The sequence below is a fragment of the Microtus oregoni genome, unplaced genomic scaffold, assembly GCF_018167655.1.
Source record: "Microtus oregoni isolate MIOR12 unplaced genomic scaffold, Mior012 000011F_ref0000422, whole genome shotgun sequence".
NCBI classification, from domain to species: domain Eukaryota; kingdom Metazoa; phylum Chordata; class Mammalia; order Rodentia; family Cricetidae; genus Microtus; species Microtus oregoni.
The window spans coordinates 43,652,735-43,670,327 of NW_024543070.1; the positions used below are offsets into that span (position 1 = coordinate 43,652,735).

The 17,593-nt window shown below is 42.4% G+C and overlaps 1 pseudogene; it reads right to left on the reverse strand.

Moving 5' to 3' along the window:
• Positions 1–283: 283 nt before the first annotated feature.
• LOC121453202 lies at positions 284–16,921 on the reverse strand (annotated as a pseudogene).
• Between the last annotated feature and the right edge of the window lie 672 nt (positions 16,922–17,593).

Consider the following 17,593-nt stretch of genomic DNA (forward strand, 5'->3'; position numbering starts at 1 on the left):
ATTTCTGTAATTTATGGACCTGTCTGCTACTGTATCCGCCCTCCCCTTTTTTTGTCAGTGAAAGCATCACCTGCACCAAGCTCTCCTGTTTTGCAGGCCAAAATGTGCCTTCTTGGCAGATAGAGGGAAGTCCTTGTTCTGGCACTTGTCTAAGACATTTGAATGAATGCATCCATGGTTCCTGTTGCTGTTTCACACTAAGTAAGCCCTGTTGTGGACCAGTGAACCTGCTGCACCTGAGAAGCATTCATGGTCCACTGGAAGGGCTCTGGTCAGGCATAAGTTAAAATCTGTAAGCGAATTCATCTGAGGCAGGGAGCTTGTCACGTGGAAGCCCTAGAGCTTGGATGGGCAGCCTGCTTTCTGATTTAAATTTCCCTTCCCTGGATACCTGACTATTACAGTCAGATGTCTGGCTTTCCTGGGGACCTGTTATTTCTTTCAGGGCCCTTCCAGCTACCAGAGTATTTTGTGCTTTTGTTGTGTTCCCATCTGCCCCTTGAGTACTCTTGCCCTGGTTGGTGTTCAAGATGTTGGTAGGTTGTGGTTGAAGAACACTGAGCTGCCCTCCCTTGACTATGTTACTGATCTTGTCCGATACAAATATGCTTTTGCCATTCATTCACCTTTGCTCCTTGAAGCCCCAAGACTGTTTTTCCTGAATCCAGGTGCTTCCCCAATGGTGCAGGGGCAGCCTCGGTGGATATTCTGGGCACATCTGGGCTGTGTTTACTGCTCTCTGACTCTTTCATGATAGTGTTGTCTAAGACCATAGATGCCTAGGGCAGAACAGGCTTTGTCATTGTATATGTGCTTTTGGCATGTCTGTCCTTGTTATCAGAACGTGACTGTCTCTGAGCCTCATGTTCTTCATTATCCACATGTGAGGTAAAAGGGAGAGGACAGTGCCCTGTTCTGGACACTGTGCCTGCTCTCTGACCCTTATTGGTTTCATTGAGATGACTGACCAAAGGCTTTTGCAGTGCAGTTTCAAATTTTCCCTGACATTGGCTCACCCGTGAGGTCCATGAAGGTTTACCTGACAGACTGCCTGGGTGGTGTTGTAGGACTGTCTAACAGACTGCAGGCCATTATCTGGAGTGCCCTTGCTGTTGCTCCATAGTTTTTTAACAGTCTCTAGGCTATGTCCCTTTGCCTTTAACAGTTTCTCCCTGACTGTCTTGCTGGGAAGCTTTGAGGTTTGTTCAATACAATGATGTGTGGGTCTTTACTGCCCTGTTGCTTAAAGAAAGAGATCCATGAAAGCCCATAGTTGCTTGTAGATGAAGATGCCTCTGAAAGTTCTGCTCGACGATTCATCCATGACAGAGAGTTACGAATCCTCTGGGGTAGGCCCCAGCATTGTAGAATGAGCCTCTTTCGAAGGTGGTGCTCAAGTTTCTTCCGGAGCTCACTGGTGAGGGGGAAATTTCCAAGAGAGATGGGCCTGGGAGCACGGGTCTTAGAAGACCGCTTAACTAATGAGTGATTGGGAGGTGGGGGACAAAATTCTTCCTGGGATTTTTTGACCACAGTGGGTAAGCCCCACACTCTTTCCTGCACCTTTTTCAAGATGTTGTATTCTAGGCAGTGGATTGAAGATGCCTCAAGAGGTTGTGCTTTATCCTGGGGTCTGTGAAAGTACACTCCACAGATTCTAAGCTGGGATAGCAGAGAAGGTGACAGCACTGGAATTGGGTGTTGAAGCTGGGTCTGGGTCTTGGCAAGAGGGACAGGTTGGGACTGAGATGTGGACAGAGTTTGGGGCAAGTTCTGTGGTTGACTCTCAGGAAAGGACAATGGTGTGTGGTTAGTAAGCACTGCAGAATCTGAGAATCTGTTGAAGCATCCAGAGGTCAAGGAACTGTCAGCCCACACAGGAGCAACAGAGTTCATGGACTCACTGTGTAGAGAAGGGATGTTCCAGAAAAACTGTGTATGTTTAGGCTCTAACTGATCTTCAGAGGTCTTGAGATGGGGGGACTGCTGGTGCATATGAAGTCTCCCTGATTTACCTTTGCAGCTCCCCAAAGCATAGGAAACTGCCAAGTTCTGCTGATCAGATTCTTGGATCTTCTCCCAAGTTTTAAATGAATCAGGCATCTTTTGATCTTGTCTCTCAAGTAGTACCATGGAATCTGAAAGACCCCAGTTTAGCTGCTGTAATGCCATTTTGCAAAGCCTTCACACAAACAAATATAAGTTCAAGGTAAAGTAAGTACTCCTAGGCGGTCAAACAGGATATCTGTGGTCAGACACCAGGCCTAAGAGGGGAACGAACAGTTCTGGGAAAAACTACATGTACCCTAGATAGGGCCAAGTCTGCTATTATTATCAGACCTTCATGTCTCTGGGGAACTTGTCCCCTAAATGAACCCATCGCCTCATTCAAACTGACCAATGAGATCCCTGTAACCATGCATTGCTTCTGTATGCCTGCTTTTGTCACCCTTTTCCTATAAAAAAGACCTTCTCCCAGCCTGCAGGCACGCAAGTCCTCCAAAAGGACTTTGCCGCCCACAGGTACCTGTGCCAACCAATAAACCTCTTGCTAATTGCAGCCAGTGGTCTCGACTGTTCCTTGGGTTAGGGGTCTCCTCCTGAGGGAAGGACCACTCTGAGGGTCTTTCAGAATCAAGGTTGGAAAAGGAAAGATTTCCAGGTAATTTAAGGCTGGTTGTATTGTTTTCCCATAAGTAAGATTCAGAAGAATGGAGGTCAAGAAACTCCTGGTTAACCAAATGTTCTGGCTCCAACTGGAAAGAGCTGCCAGTATCAGTCTGCTGCTGAATAGATTCTGACATTGCATGCCTTGAACTGCAAATACCCTTGTTTGTTGGAATAGTAAACAGCTCCCTAGGGCTGCCCACCAGAGATAGAACAGTTGTTGGTTGGAGAAGCAGTTCTGTTTCCTGGGTGGCATGTTGTCGTGGAAGAGGGAAAGCGGCACATGGATGGAGAGAATCATGGTCTAGAGAGAATTTAGTACTCACAGGAGGAATAGATTCTGATGGTACAGTGATGAGGCAGAAAGTGTGTCTTCTAAGTGGGCACTCTGTTGAGGTGAAATGATGAAGAATGTAGAGATAGTTCATGTGGAGGGTCTGAAATTGGATTTCCTGAAGGATTTTCTGGGAGGGGAAGGGACAGAGTCAACAAGGTCTTGGACTCAGAAACTGAGGTGGAATCCATACTGGATGCAGAGGCAGCACCATCTTCAAGGGTGATCTGAAAAAGCAGGTGACCAATCTTAACAGTTGTTCCATTACACACATCACAGGAAGAATCTGGATATAGTAGGTGTCGGAAGTGGGAGTGATCATGCAGCTCACCGAGGGGGCTGCAGGAGATAGAAATTTCAATTCTGTTGTAAAGACCAATATTGAAACATGGCCTACTGGCCTAGCTGTGGTGGAGATACCCAAAGCCTGTATATCTATTCATTTTTATGCCACCTACACCTTCCAGAGCTACTATAGCCTCTTTGCACACTCTTTTGTATATTTTCCCATTAACTATTCCTCCCATGACAAGAACAAGCTATGCAAATTCCCCATGATGTCCAGGAAAGGGGGAAGAATCACCTTTGCACAACAGACAGCAGCTTCCTCCATTCCTGTGTTTGTCTCTGGGTAGTTCTACAACCTGGGTAAGTAGAGGTATTAGTTGAAGGAAAGTAATGTAGAAACATGATGGTCACACATGAGTCCCTTTAAGGAAAATACTTAAGCTAGTAAAGTCTAAAAGTACCAAGAACAAGTACACAAGATCAGATTGTCATTAAGAAGGTTCATGTGTATGTAGTTTCACGTAAAAAGTACCTTCATGTACTTTGTCCCATGTGATGATGCTCAGAACCACCATGTAGAGCACACAAGTCTTAATTTCCTCACAGGTATCTAAGCACCCAGGTGTCAAGCATACCAATGATATCAGGAGGCAAGAGCTTGTGCCCCCAAAAGCCAACCAAACAACCCCTCCAAAAAAAACATGCATTGTCCTCCCTGGACACGATCAGTGCTCATTGATATAGCACCCATTGTCCAAATGGCACCTGGAGCTTCTTGCCCACAGTAGAGCAGAGAATCAACTCCAGCATATCTCCCATGTTGTCTTTCTGTGAGTCTCTCCTTTGAAAATTATTTCCTGAGAGACTGTCTGGGAACTTTCCGTCTTCAGATCATAGACCTAGTACCTTATAGAAATGACAGAATGGGAAACTGGGAAGAAGATGCCCAACAGATAGGAACCTACCTTTAAATGATCTCCTGCTTCCTTTCTTAGCTGTGCTCTGCCACTATGGACATAGAAAAATGAACAAGGCATTGTAATTTTTTCCTGTTGTTTCTTTTCTGAAGAAACCCAGACTTCATAAACCAAGAATATTATGATACGTATTCAATGAATGAAATTTAGTCCTCCCCTGAGTTAACTTTCAGAGGTGACCAGACATTTTGTCTTCCCTTATTTGGGAAATTAAAGAAAAATTTTGTCTGTAAGAGCCACATTTGTAATTATCAGTCAAAAATTTGAGGCCAGCAGCAACATCTGTGCTCTCTTTGAGATTCCTTTGTCCTGTGGGACAAAGCTCAGGTTTCAGGTTCTGTTCAAGGGCTCCACTCAGCCAGCACTGCTTTCCTGACCAGCCCAACTTGGAGGGTAGCTGGGTGAATGTACCTGCAGGATGAGAATGGAGCCTGGGACTGAGCACTGGGAGAAGCTATTCTCCTTCAGAGTATCCACCTTCTAGAACTAATCCTTTGAGATCAAGAATCAGTATTTTATACCTTTTTGGTCTAGAACTCTTACCCATACCCAGAGTAGTAGACTGAAGATCTTGATGAAAACTTTAGTCCTGTTTTCCTCTTCTGGCAAGACTAATGCCCTAGGAAATCAGTGTTCTTTACTCCCTACAGTATCCCATCTCAGGCAGGGCTCTGGCAGATAGCCAAACTCATATAGTAACTCATTTGGCATTGTAGCAATGCTTATGGGGTTCACCATACATCCTCACCTTTTTTGATGTCCTGATTTTTCCAAGGCGGTGGTAAGAATGGTTTCAAAATCAAATACCATAGGTATAGAAGAATAAACCCCACTCCACTCAGAAAGATATAATTGGGGTCAGTATCCAAAAAAGCTGATTCAAAGTCTAGCCATATTTTTTTTCGTTTTTTCGAGACAGTATCTCATTACTCCCTTGGTCTTGAACCCCTTCCTTTCTTACTTGATATCTTGTGATATTGTACAATCTCCAAAGCAGGCAGAGTTGGTCACAGAAGCAAGTAACCTTGCCTTGAAGAAAACTATGCCTCTTTGTACCATCAGACAAATTTTCATGTACCACATACTTACATCTAGGCCTAGGATACATGTATACCTGTAATTCACAAACTACCCTTGGGCACATGATGTCAAGTCCAGATTACTAATGCATAGGGAAAGGCTAGAGAGGCTGACAGGGAAGGGTGGCACCCCTGTAACCTCCATGAGAAGTTCCTTCAACATAATGACTTCCTAACCTTGAAGTATTCCACGAATATCCATCCTCCACTTACCTTTCAAGTGCTGTGCCAACATACCCAGCTATCTTGGCAGTTTTTGAGGACAATTTCTTATCCTATTTCTGTCTTTCCAATGCTGTTCCTTTTGTTATTGAAGTAATAATGGATTTTGATAGGAATAGATTATCTTTCTTTTCTTTCTTAAGGCAATCCAAAAAGGATTATTTAGATGCCTCCAAACATTTCATTTTTCAGGTTAATCTTGCTAGAAACAAACAATAACATTTAGAAAGGGATTAGTTTATTGTTATTAAAATGAGACTGTCACTAACATCCTATCCTGTCTATCACTCAAGTGATGTAAGCCTGATCATTGGCAATGCTCACCTTATCTGCGCTTCTCTATCTTACCTGTCGTTCCAGAGAAGTTCTCAAGGTATTTATGTTGCTATGTATTTAAGTATTTTCCTAACTAATAGTGAACCTTGTAACTTGATCAGTAATATACAAGTAAAACAAAGGGCTTCTAATCATGAAACACGGACACTCATTTTCTAGGTAGGTACAAGGCAAGCTGCTTTGTATTAGCCCATTTTGTGATCAATGAGGACTCATGTGAAGAAAGTAGCAAGAGCAGGGTCCACATATCTGAGTAAGAGGGTGTCACCTAGAAGCATATTCCTCTCCAGAACTAGCTTCACCAAATTCATGGTACAATACTTCTTTTTCATTTTATACTCAGTTCCTCTGTGATATACCCCTCAGTAATCACTTCCTGGAGATCAAGACAGTTATCATTGTGTGAATATCACAAAAGGTATAGAGGCCACTGGAAAGTGATTTTGCAGGGATTAAATGTGTTGGGAATTTAAAGACAAGGAACAGGGTAGTAAAGTCAAAGAATCAAGAAGAAACAGCAGACATATTTTGGCTAACCCAGGCCTACTAGACATGACCTGGATTATGGATGAGGGTAAGGTATCTGATGAGATCTTGAGCTTGACAAATCCTGAGGATTGGGGTTCCTGCTTAACTGACTAACAAAGAAATGCCGAATCACCTAGAATTTTCAGGAACCTATTATTTGGGAAGTCAAGCTATCCTTTTCAGTACCAAGCAATAATAAAAGTTGATAGCCTATAGGCAGCACTTGTATAGCTCTCTAGAGTTATTTGATGAGATTAAATTGGCTATTTTCTGTTTTGAAGTTAAAAAATTAGTATTTTCTAAGCTCAGAAAATTTTATTAATTTGAAACAGAGTGCAATAAAATACAGAATCAATTTGAACACTGACTCCACAATTAGATGCTCTGATCAAATCACTTAATGTCTTTGAATTTATTTTTTCTAAAAAATTAAGATATGAACAACAACCCCTGAATATTTTTGACAGAATCTAATCCTAAATTTACATATAAGTTTCCAATGTATTACCAGGAAAAAGTGAGGTCTTAATACTCTTCTCTTCTCTTCTCTTCTCTTCTCTTCTCTCTCTCTCTCTCTCTCTCTCTCTCTCTGTCTCTCTCTCTCTCCCTCTCTTTCTTACATTTTTTAAAAAAGAAAACAAACTATCTTTTTTCATTTTACATACCAATCCCAGTTCCCACTCCCTTCCCTCCTCCTGTTCCCTCCACCTTTCTCCCACCCCACTCCCATCCACTCCTCAGAGAGGTAAGGCACATAGCTTTGAGAAAGGACCAAGGCCCTCCCTACTATATCTAGGATGAGCAAGGTATCCATCCAAAGAGAATGGGTTCCAAAAATGCCAGTACAAGCAGTAGGGATAAATCCTGGTGCCACTGCCAGTGTCCCCACAGTCTTCCCCAGACATACAACTGTCACCCACTTCCTGGAAATTTCTCCAGTGCCAGTTTTCTTGCTAGCCCCATAATGGCTCCCTCAATCAAAATATGTCTTCCTTGCTCTCATCTCTGTCCTTCCTCTATCTTGACTATTCCTTTACACATTAGAGTATTACTCAGTGGTAAAAAAAAAAAAATGACATCTTGAAATTTGCATGGAACTAGAAAAAAAATCCTGATTGTGCTGTGGGACAATGGTCTTGTACTTTGTAAAGATTTATCATTTGTATTTTAATAAGACGCTGATTGGCCAATAGCCAGGAATCCACAAGGATGACCGCAGCTTAAGACCCTAAGCAATGAAGGAAAGGGTACCTGAACTGACCTTGCCCTGTAGTCAGATTGATGAATATCTTAGATGTCACCATAGAACCTTCATCAGCACTGATGGAGCCAGAGGCATAGACCCCCAGCAGAGCACTGGCTGAGCTCCCAAAGTCCAGTTGAAGAGTGGGAGGAATGAGAATATGAGCAAAGAGGTCAAGATCATGATGGGGACATGCACTAAAATCGTTTACCTGAGCTAATGAGAGCTTACCAACTCCAGCTGGACAAGGAAGGAAACAGCACAGGACCAAACTAGTCCCTCTGAATGTGGGTGACATTTGTATGTCTGGGGCAGACTGTGGGGCCACTGGCAGTGGCACCAGGATTTATCCCTACTGCTTGTACTGGTTTATAGAACCCATTCTCTTTGTAGGGATACCTTGCTCAGCCTAAGTATAGTGAGGAGGGACTTGGTCCTGCCTCAAAACAATGTGCTAGATTTTGTTGATTTCCCATGGGAAGCCTTACCCTCTCTGAGGAGTGAATGTGGGGTGGGGTGAAAGAAAGGTGGAGGGAATAGGAGGAGGGGAGGGACTGAGATACTCTAGACCCTAGCAAAAGTTAGTTGCGCCAACATGAAAAACATGTAACATGAAAAACAATAGTTTGCTTTCTTTTAAAAAAAATAAATTTAAACCAGGCAGTGGTAGTACACACCTTTAATCCCAGCACTTGGGAGGCAGAGGCAGGTGGATCTCTGTGAGTTCAAGGCCAGCCTGATCTATAGAAGCTAGTTCTAGGATAGGCACAAAAGCTACAGAGAAACCCTGTCTAAAAAAGACCAAAAAAGTAAATTTTATTTTTTTTTTGTTTTTTGTTTGTTTGTTTGTTTGTTTTTTTGGTTTTTCGAGACAGGGTTTCTCTGTGGTTTTGGAGCCTGTCCTGGAACTAGCTCTTGTAGACCAAGCTGGTCTTGAACTCACAGAGATCTGCCTGCCTCTGCCTCCCTTTGAGTGCTGGGATTAAAGGCGTGCGCCACCACCGCCCGGCTAAAAAAGTAAATTTTAAAAAAGCTAAAAAAAAGGTATTTTGTAAATTGATGTGATTTAGGATATATTTATTATATTGCACTATACACTTCTACTTCTGATCAAGAAAATTATATATATTGTTTACATTTTGGGGTCATTGTCTTCATTTGCTGCACATCTATTTAAAGGTTGTTTGATTTTATAATGTGAAACTTTAGTCTTTAAGCTAATCAGGCATTAAGAATTACACATCAATAGTCACCCATGTTTGCCATACTTATAGTTAGGCTAGCCAGGTTCTCTAGATGCACAGATATTGTACTCCACATAGATACATAATCTTCAAGCACTTCAAAGAACTATAAAATATGACATTTAAATAACTCAGGGTTCTGTTGATGTGAGACACAATTGCTTCTGGCAGCATTGATTTATTCTTAAGAGAATGTTGGGCACTGAAGACACTCCACTTAGAGATTGTTTTCTTCTTTGCAAAACTGACCTTTGGACAAAGAACTTACCTTGCCTCAACTACTGACAGTATGCACACTGTCTAAACTGGACAAGCAGGATACAAGCAAAAACTCTGCCAAACCTTGCCCAAACAGGGTAGGACAATCTTTCAAATTTTCTAGCATCACTTTACAATATACATGGACTGACAGTGGGATGTGAGGGTGACTGGAGGGTCTGATACCCACAGCTGAAAAGTTGGAACCTAGATATTTATATGTGGTAACAACAAAGGGGTGGCCACCATGACCTGAAAACTAGCAATGTATGTAGGGTAGCAATGAGGGGAAGAAGTGTCCAACAGGTCCTGACTTCTAGCACCTTATTTATGGACAAAGGAAAGATCCACATACTTACTTAACATTGTTTTTGCAGTTGTGGCTGGTATTGCCTAGGAGTATAAACTGAGAAGTAGTCTGGTGTCTTAAGCCCTAAACTCTAGCTGTGTATATGGATGTCAGTTAGGTATCTAGTAAAGTCTAAATTTAATAATGTATGTACAGTGGAAATGAGTGATGCTCAGCAGGGTGTGATACAGAGTATTGCATATAGGACAGAAGCATAGGCCAGGTTGGATTGAGGGTTCTGACATGACACGAATCATTGTATTTATGAATGCTGAAATGAGCAAGGGGATATGCCCAGCAAGGCCTGATACCTACCATAATATGTGAAGTGGTGGACAGGAATCCAATGGGATCTGATTTGTAACAGTATTCACAACAGGGCTGTAAGGGGGTGCCCAGCAGGACCTGATACCTACCAGTGTATGTGGAGTGGGAGCAACAAGGAGTAAAGCTTATAAGTTTATATGTGCTGGACAGGAATTTATCTGTTGCTGACCCAAATTGCTTTGCTGGTTTTTATGCCATGCTTATGACCTGTCTTCTGGTGTCCCACATAAACTTTAATGTGTCAGGCCCCATTGAGCACCCCACCAAATTTGCTGTAAAACTTACAACACTAGTTATCAGACTTTACTGAAAAATCTCATGTCTCTGCTTCCAATAGAAATACACTACTAACTATCATGCCTCGATGCACACTCTGACCCCAGGCAAAACCCCACATACACTGCCAGGTTCAGATCCTGCAGAATATCCCCTGATCCACCACATCACATATACCATGGGTATAAGCCCTTACCAAGCCTGGGTCCACTGCAAATCTCCATATACACTGCTAGGAATTGGGCCCCAGTGTATAATTAATCCCCCTGATATCTCTCATACGCTGCTATGTTATAGGTCCCTCTGGACAATCTCACTTCCCTACACATAAAGTGCTATATATAAGGCCTTGAAAAACAGTGCCTTCCCTCACCTTCTCACCACCACATAAGCTTTGCGCTAAGTCTTCCTGGAACCCTTTCCTTCACCCATATAAGTATTAATCAAGCCCTGTTGGGTATGCTCTCCCACCCTATTACTGCCCCAAATGCACTACAAGTTTTCAGGCAATACAATGTACTCCTTGTCATCACATATAAACTTCCAAGTATCAGACCTAACTGCACAATATCTCTACCTGATGCCACACAGACAGTGTAAGGTACCAGGCCAATCTTCCATGTAACATACATAGCTATATATCTGGCCTTGTTAATCAACCCCAAACCCCTGACACCAAAACCCTACATACATAACTAGTTATTAGGCCACACACTCCTGAAGCCCCCATACACTGTTATTTATCACATACTATTGGACTCCGAACCTCACCCCACACATTCTGCATAGATCGGACTTGCTGGATACCCTCATTCTCTGCTAATATTCCACTAAACTGCTGAAGACCAGGTTCTATTGCACAGCCTTCATACTCCAGGTGCACTGTTAGGTATCAGAACCATTTACACACTGCCTTCCCTTCCTGATATACATAGATTACTAGGTATCCCTTCCACCCTTCACTGCCAACATATACACACTGCTCAGTAATAGGTCCTTCTGGACACTCTTACCCGATGGCATTCCCCATCCCATAACTTATAACTAAGTATGCGGTACTACTGAACAACTTGTCCTCTATCTCAACCAGAACCAACTTCAAGGTATCAGGACCTACAGAACAAACTTGCCATTGTTATATATATATATATATATATATATATATATATATATATATATATATATATATATATATATTACTTGGTGTCAGACCCTCCCAGACATCAACTATCCACTGTTGCTGACTAATTTATATTAATAGTTTTGGCCCATGTTGTACATACTTTATATAAGCTTTAGGTGTCAGATTTACTGGGCAATATCTCCAGGCCCGTGCCCTATAAATAATGTTAGTTTTCAGACCCTACATGATATCCCCAGCACCTGCTGTCTTTATTGGGCACCCTCGTCATCTTCCATATCACATATACTGTTAAGTATCAGGCCCTTTTGAATATCACCCAACTACTGCTGCACCAAGTGGAGTCACCCAGCAGTGGCTAGGGATCAAGTGTATATGGGGTTTTGATGATGGTGCAAAGGTTTGTCTAGAAAGTCCAGAAACCTAGCTGTACATGTGGGATGGCAGCTTTAGGGGAGTAGGGGAATCCAGTATGATCTGGTATTTATCATTTTGCATGGGAAGAAGGGAAGTGTCCAGCTGGAACTAATATATAGCAGTATAAGTGGGGGATTAGACTAAGGTTTAATAACGAACTATATGTGGGTTGGCTGTGAGAGTTGGAGGGTATCTTATAGGGTTTTATATCTAGTGTTGTATGTGAGATATTGACTCAGGGACTTGGCTGGAATGTCTAATACGTAGAAATTTATTTAGGGAAGCAGCAGGTGTGTGTCTGACATAGTTTGAAAACTAGCAGTATATGTGGTGTGACAATGAAGGTATTGTCGGGGTACAGCCCCAACAAGTTTGTATGTTCCAGAGTAGGGTCATGTGGATTAGAAATGTTGGACAGAATAGACAGAGACACAAAAGTAATACAAAGACATAGAATAGTACCAAGAGGGCAACTCAGGGAATACTAAATAACGAATCCGCCTGTGTTTATTTTCCATATGCTTATATACCCCCAATCCAATGGGGGTAAAGAAAGCAAAAGACTGTTTTAACATGACACAAAGGACAACCAGAACAGTTACTTGCTTCAATACTTGAATCATCGAGTCACTATTTCCTGAGTTAAGCATTCTGATGTTTTGGGCAGGATATGCAGCGAATACACCTTAGACCAAGTATCCTGTAGGCAGCCACTCCCTAAGTCAAACCTCCTCTATTTTAAAACGAAGGAGCAGGAATACACTTGAATTCTCTGACCTTTGGTCAAAGTGGAGCGGATCCACCTCAATGTTGAAAACACCAACTATACTCTAGGCCAGGATATCTTGTTTGTGGCCACACCTGTTGTCAACAACCTGTTGGGTGCTCTGTACCCTAGCAAAGACCCCACACACACACACTGCTAGGTTCAGACCTCTGTAGACAAATCCCCATCTGACATATCATATACACTGCAAGATATGAGATCCAGATGGGCATCCCTACCACCAGCAATGCTTCACACATACTGCTAGGAAGTAGTGATCTGCTACCCAACTTATGCTGCTAGTTTTCAAACCCTGTTGAACACCTTCCTGTTTTTTCCAGATACAATATTCTAGGTGTCAGCCTTCATTGGTAATACCTCCACCTGCTGCAATTGCCCATAAAGCCCTATATGTCAAAGCCAGCTGGACCCATGCTCCTATCCCACATATAGTACTGTTGGCTGTTTCAAACATACTCCCATTGTTGCCCAACATACACTAATATTTATCAGGCCATGTTGGATATTACTGATACCATCCTACATATTCTACACATTAAGAACTAATAGACACTTCACACCTCTAGTCCCTGAGATTTGATGGCTAGCCACTTACACCATTGAAGTCCCAGGCTCTACTAGATATTTATCCTTCTATGTAGCTTTACATGTACTGCTATCTAGCAGGTTTAACAGGAGCTCTCCTAAACACCCCATAAAAAATTCTAGGTATCAAGCCATTTTGAACACATTATTTGTCCTTTCCACTTGTCATCCCAAATACACTACTATCATTTAGGCCATGCTGACTACTGTAGGATTTGGGTGGGAGAGACTAGATCCATGGTACTCTCTCCTCTAGAGACTATAGGGATGCTTTTATCCAGGGGTCAAAAGCTGTCCTTAGAGATGAGCAGTGGCTTTGCACCTGAGACACAGGTTTTCTTTCTCAATGCCAACATCTCAGGCTAAAGTGTTCATGGCTGCACAGTCTTTACTCATATTCCCAGCCAACCCTCCCTACACAAAAGTGTCCCTTCCTCTTCTGACTCACTGAACCAGCATGCATTGGGGCTGTGTCTCTAGGGCTGAGATTAAGGAAGGAGGATGAGGGATATAGGAGGCTAAACCAACAGTAGCCAGGGGAGACTGAAGGACAAGAGGATGTAGCTCTCTCTGGAGATACTGTTGGGCCCTGGGATTTACTCATCTTGAAAAGGATGCCAGGAGGCTGCCCAACACAAAAATCTCACCGTCTGCTAATTATATATTATCTTGCTTCTTATGCTTACTCCATGGAGGTCATCTACCAACCTGGTCACACTGGGAGCCTAGGTTCCACAGTCATCACCGACAACTGTAGCATCTCACAGTGAGTGTCTGGTGTGGGACCAAGGCCTCGCCTAAGATTGCACTTCTAGCTTAGCACAGCTGTGAGCAAAGCTGCTGCCAGACTGTCTTCATGGAAGAAACTGAAGCTCTAAAGGGAAAAAGGCTTTTCTAAAGATAGTGAAGAGAACTCACAACATACACCATGTGAATTCAAATATAATCACTGTAGAGATGGACACCAAGTGAGCACCAGCTTGGAGCATGGGCTATTTGGGGACTACATTCTCAATCTGGTTAACCTGTCCTGGGAAGATTGTGATAGTCACTCTGGTAGAAGAACTCTTTCCTCATGTGAGAAGCCCTCTTTTCTTTCTTCAAGCCCTGGCCCAGAGATATGAAGGGAAATATAATAGAGCAAGATAGGGCAATTGTCCTATCAAACATTTGAGGTTACCCCCTATATGGGACTAATGACTGATATATTTCAGTACTTGGTTCCTCAGTTGGTGGAACTGTCTGGCAAAGGTTAGGAAATATGGCTTTGTTGGAGGAGTTGTGTCACTGGGGGTAGGCTTTGAGTTTTTAAAAGTCCACTCCATCCCAGCTAGCCCTTTCTGCCTTGCGTTTGTCTACCAAGATATAAACTTTCAGCTACTGCTTCAAAAGCCCTGCCTGCTTGTTCACTTCCAAGCTCCCTGTCATGATCATTATGGACTCTAGCCCTCTGAAATTATAACCTCCATTATAACCTCTTCTAGAAAATCAATTGGTAATGCTGTCTTATCAAAGCAATAGAAAGTAACTAAGACAGGGCTGGGAGGGATTCTAACTCCCAGGCAGCTTTGGGCATCCTTTTACGCATGTTCCCAATATGCGGAAGATAAAATGGAAGACCAGCCCTGAGTTAAATTTCCTGGTGACTTGGATTTCTGGTGGAGAAAACTATCTGTTTGTATACCTCCTCTCTGTGCTAGACAGAGCCTCTTTGCTGGGCATGCAGGCACATTGTCTCCTGGACTTTCTGCCTGGTTCATGCTACAGATGTCTCAATCCACACAGGCTGATTTCCCACTCCATGACTCAGTGTCCATGATGTTTCATCACTTAAAAATACATATGAAAGTAACTTTTGGCAACTGAACTATATGGTACTTATTAATTTACAACCCTGCTGTGTCATAGTTTCCTACCTGATTCCTCCCTTCTGAACATCTGTTTCCTTTAGTCAACACTTCTTCAATGCCTCCACAGCCACTGGTAACCATTTCTGTTGTCTATGTCCAGGTCAACTTTCTCAGGTTCCAGATAATAAGGAAACTGTTGCTTTGTCCATCTGAGGTGCAAGTTGCATATTCCATAAATATGTTTAACTATTCTAATTCAGTTGCAAAGAACATTAGAAAAATCATTAATTAAAATAAAGAAGTATATTTTGGTCCGCCACCTACCTCATTTTATGTTACTCCATTCTCCCATTCCACTGGAGCCACTTTCTTCTGGGAAGCATGGCTTCTCCATTGGGGAAAGAGGCAGCAACACAGGCTTTGAAAACAATTCACCGTTCTCCTCTTCACCCTCTTCCAGCATCCCCTTATGTTGTGGGAAGAGGCTGTGATCACACTCTGGGGCTGGGCACTGGTGGAGTATAGTTCCTTGTGATGAGTGCCTGTGGTTGTGACACTTTGAGGTGCCTCCATGGAGCTCATTATAGACGATGTGTTCTGGGGAGATGAGCTGTTTTTTGGATTGGTTTTAGTCTGTGGTGTTATCTGGGCAATCTCATTTCTAGAAAGAATATTTTTTGAGGATGTGCTGCCTAAGGCCACCACCTTTGAGGTCGTACATCTCTTCTGAATAATGCTTCTCATGAGATGAACAGCTACATGACCACATTCAGAAGCTACTTTAGGAAAGATGGTTCTCTTCTGTTGACAACACAGAATGTCAGGCATGCTGAGCCTTCTGCTCCCCTCCTTCATTGCAATCTTGTCATTGCCATGAAACTTGTGTTTTGCCAGAAAGGTGTTAGTTGGAAAAGCAGGATCACTCCCTGGGCCATTTAGGGAGAAGCGAGCCATGGGAAGACATAAAGGTGTACTGGCAACATCAAACTGCATAGGTTTAATTTGATGATGTATATTGCTTCTCAAGAATGACTGGTGTTTTAATATTAAATAAGTTGCCATGATGTTATTAAATTTTTTTTTATGTAAAGAGTCTCTAATGTCTTTGGGACTGTAGCCCATGACCTGCATGGCTGACACAATATTGAGGTTTGGTTTTCTAGGGAGCATCTCCAAAGAAGATGATAATTTTAAAAGTACTTCACTGTCCTTGAGCCACAGATGTTTCATAATGTCATGTATCTTGGGTCTCTGCTCAGAGTCAATAGTGAATAACTTCACAATGAGGTTGACAATGTATTCTGGAAGCTTTGATGGGATGTAGTAATGTGGATCTTTCATCTCCACCTTCATGTCTTTATATGTTGTTGCTTTGAATGGGAGGTACCCTGTCACCATGATATATAGAACTACTCCCATGCTCCAGATGTCAGGTGTCTTGGGATCATATTCTTGGCCATTGAAAAGCTCTGGAGCACAGTATGGAAGGGTACCACAGAATACCTTTAATTTCTGCCCCACAGTTACTTTGGTAGCCAGACCAAAGTCACACAGCTTGATACTTCCTTTGCTATCTAACAGTATGTTATCTGGTTTGATGTCCCTGTGTGCAATGTTATTCTCGTGGCAGTACTTAACTGCACATACGATCTGTGTGAAGATGTGTTGGGCCTCCTCTTCCTGCATGGAGCCTACCTCCACTATACGACCTGCCAGGTCACCCCCAGAGGCCAGTTCCATAACCATATAGATATGCTGAGTAGTTTCCATGACATGGAACAGCTTAATTATATTAGGATGATTCAATAATTTCATGATATCTACCTCATTTGTGATCAAGGTAGCTTTCTTTTTGTCCTTTTCCATAATCTTCAGAGCAACCTGTATGTCTGTACGGAGGTGACAGGCAAGTTTCACTTCAGCAAAGCTGCCTATACCAAGGGTATCGAGGATCATGTAATGATCTGTGGGAATCTCCTCCCCAGAGGAACTTTCCTTCAGGTCCTGGTGCATTGTTACCTCCTCGCTCCTCCTGTTACATATTGTCTGTCTCAGTATAAAATCACAATACTAGATTTAAAAAAAAATTATAAGTAAGTTTATGAGAGAAGTTCATAGTCATCAAATTCCTATGTAAATAAAAGCAAAAATTCACCTAATGATGTACTCCAAAGTCATAGAAACAAAAGAATAAACTAAATCTAAAACAGTGAATGGCAATACATAGTAACTTTCAGAGATGAAATTAATAAAATAGAAACCAAAAGAACATCACAAAGGATCAAAGAAACAAAGAGTTGGTTATTACAAAAATAAGTAAAATTGACAAACCCTTACTCAAACTAACCAAATGAGAGAAGATACAAATTATTAAAAATTAGACATGAATAAAGGTGATGTTACAGCAGCTAACACTAAAATCAAGGACCCTAAGAGGAACACACATATATCCCCCTGGGAAAGGGAAATAGACAAAATCTCCTGAGTAAATTGGAAGAAGAGAAAGTGTGGAAAGGGAGAAGCGAGGGGAAAGGAAAGTGGAGAGGAGAACATGAGGGAACAGGACAGTCAAGTTGGGGGAAGGACAGACAGGGAGAGCAAGGAAAGAGATATCTTGAAAGAGGGAGCCATTATGGGGTTAGCAAGAAATGTGGCACTAGGGAAATTCCCAGGACTATACTAGGA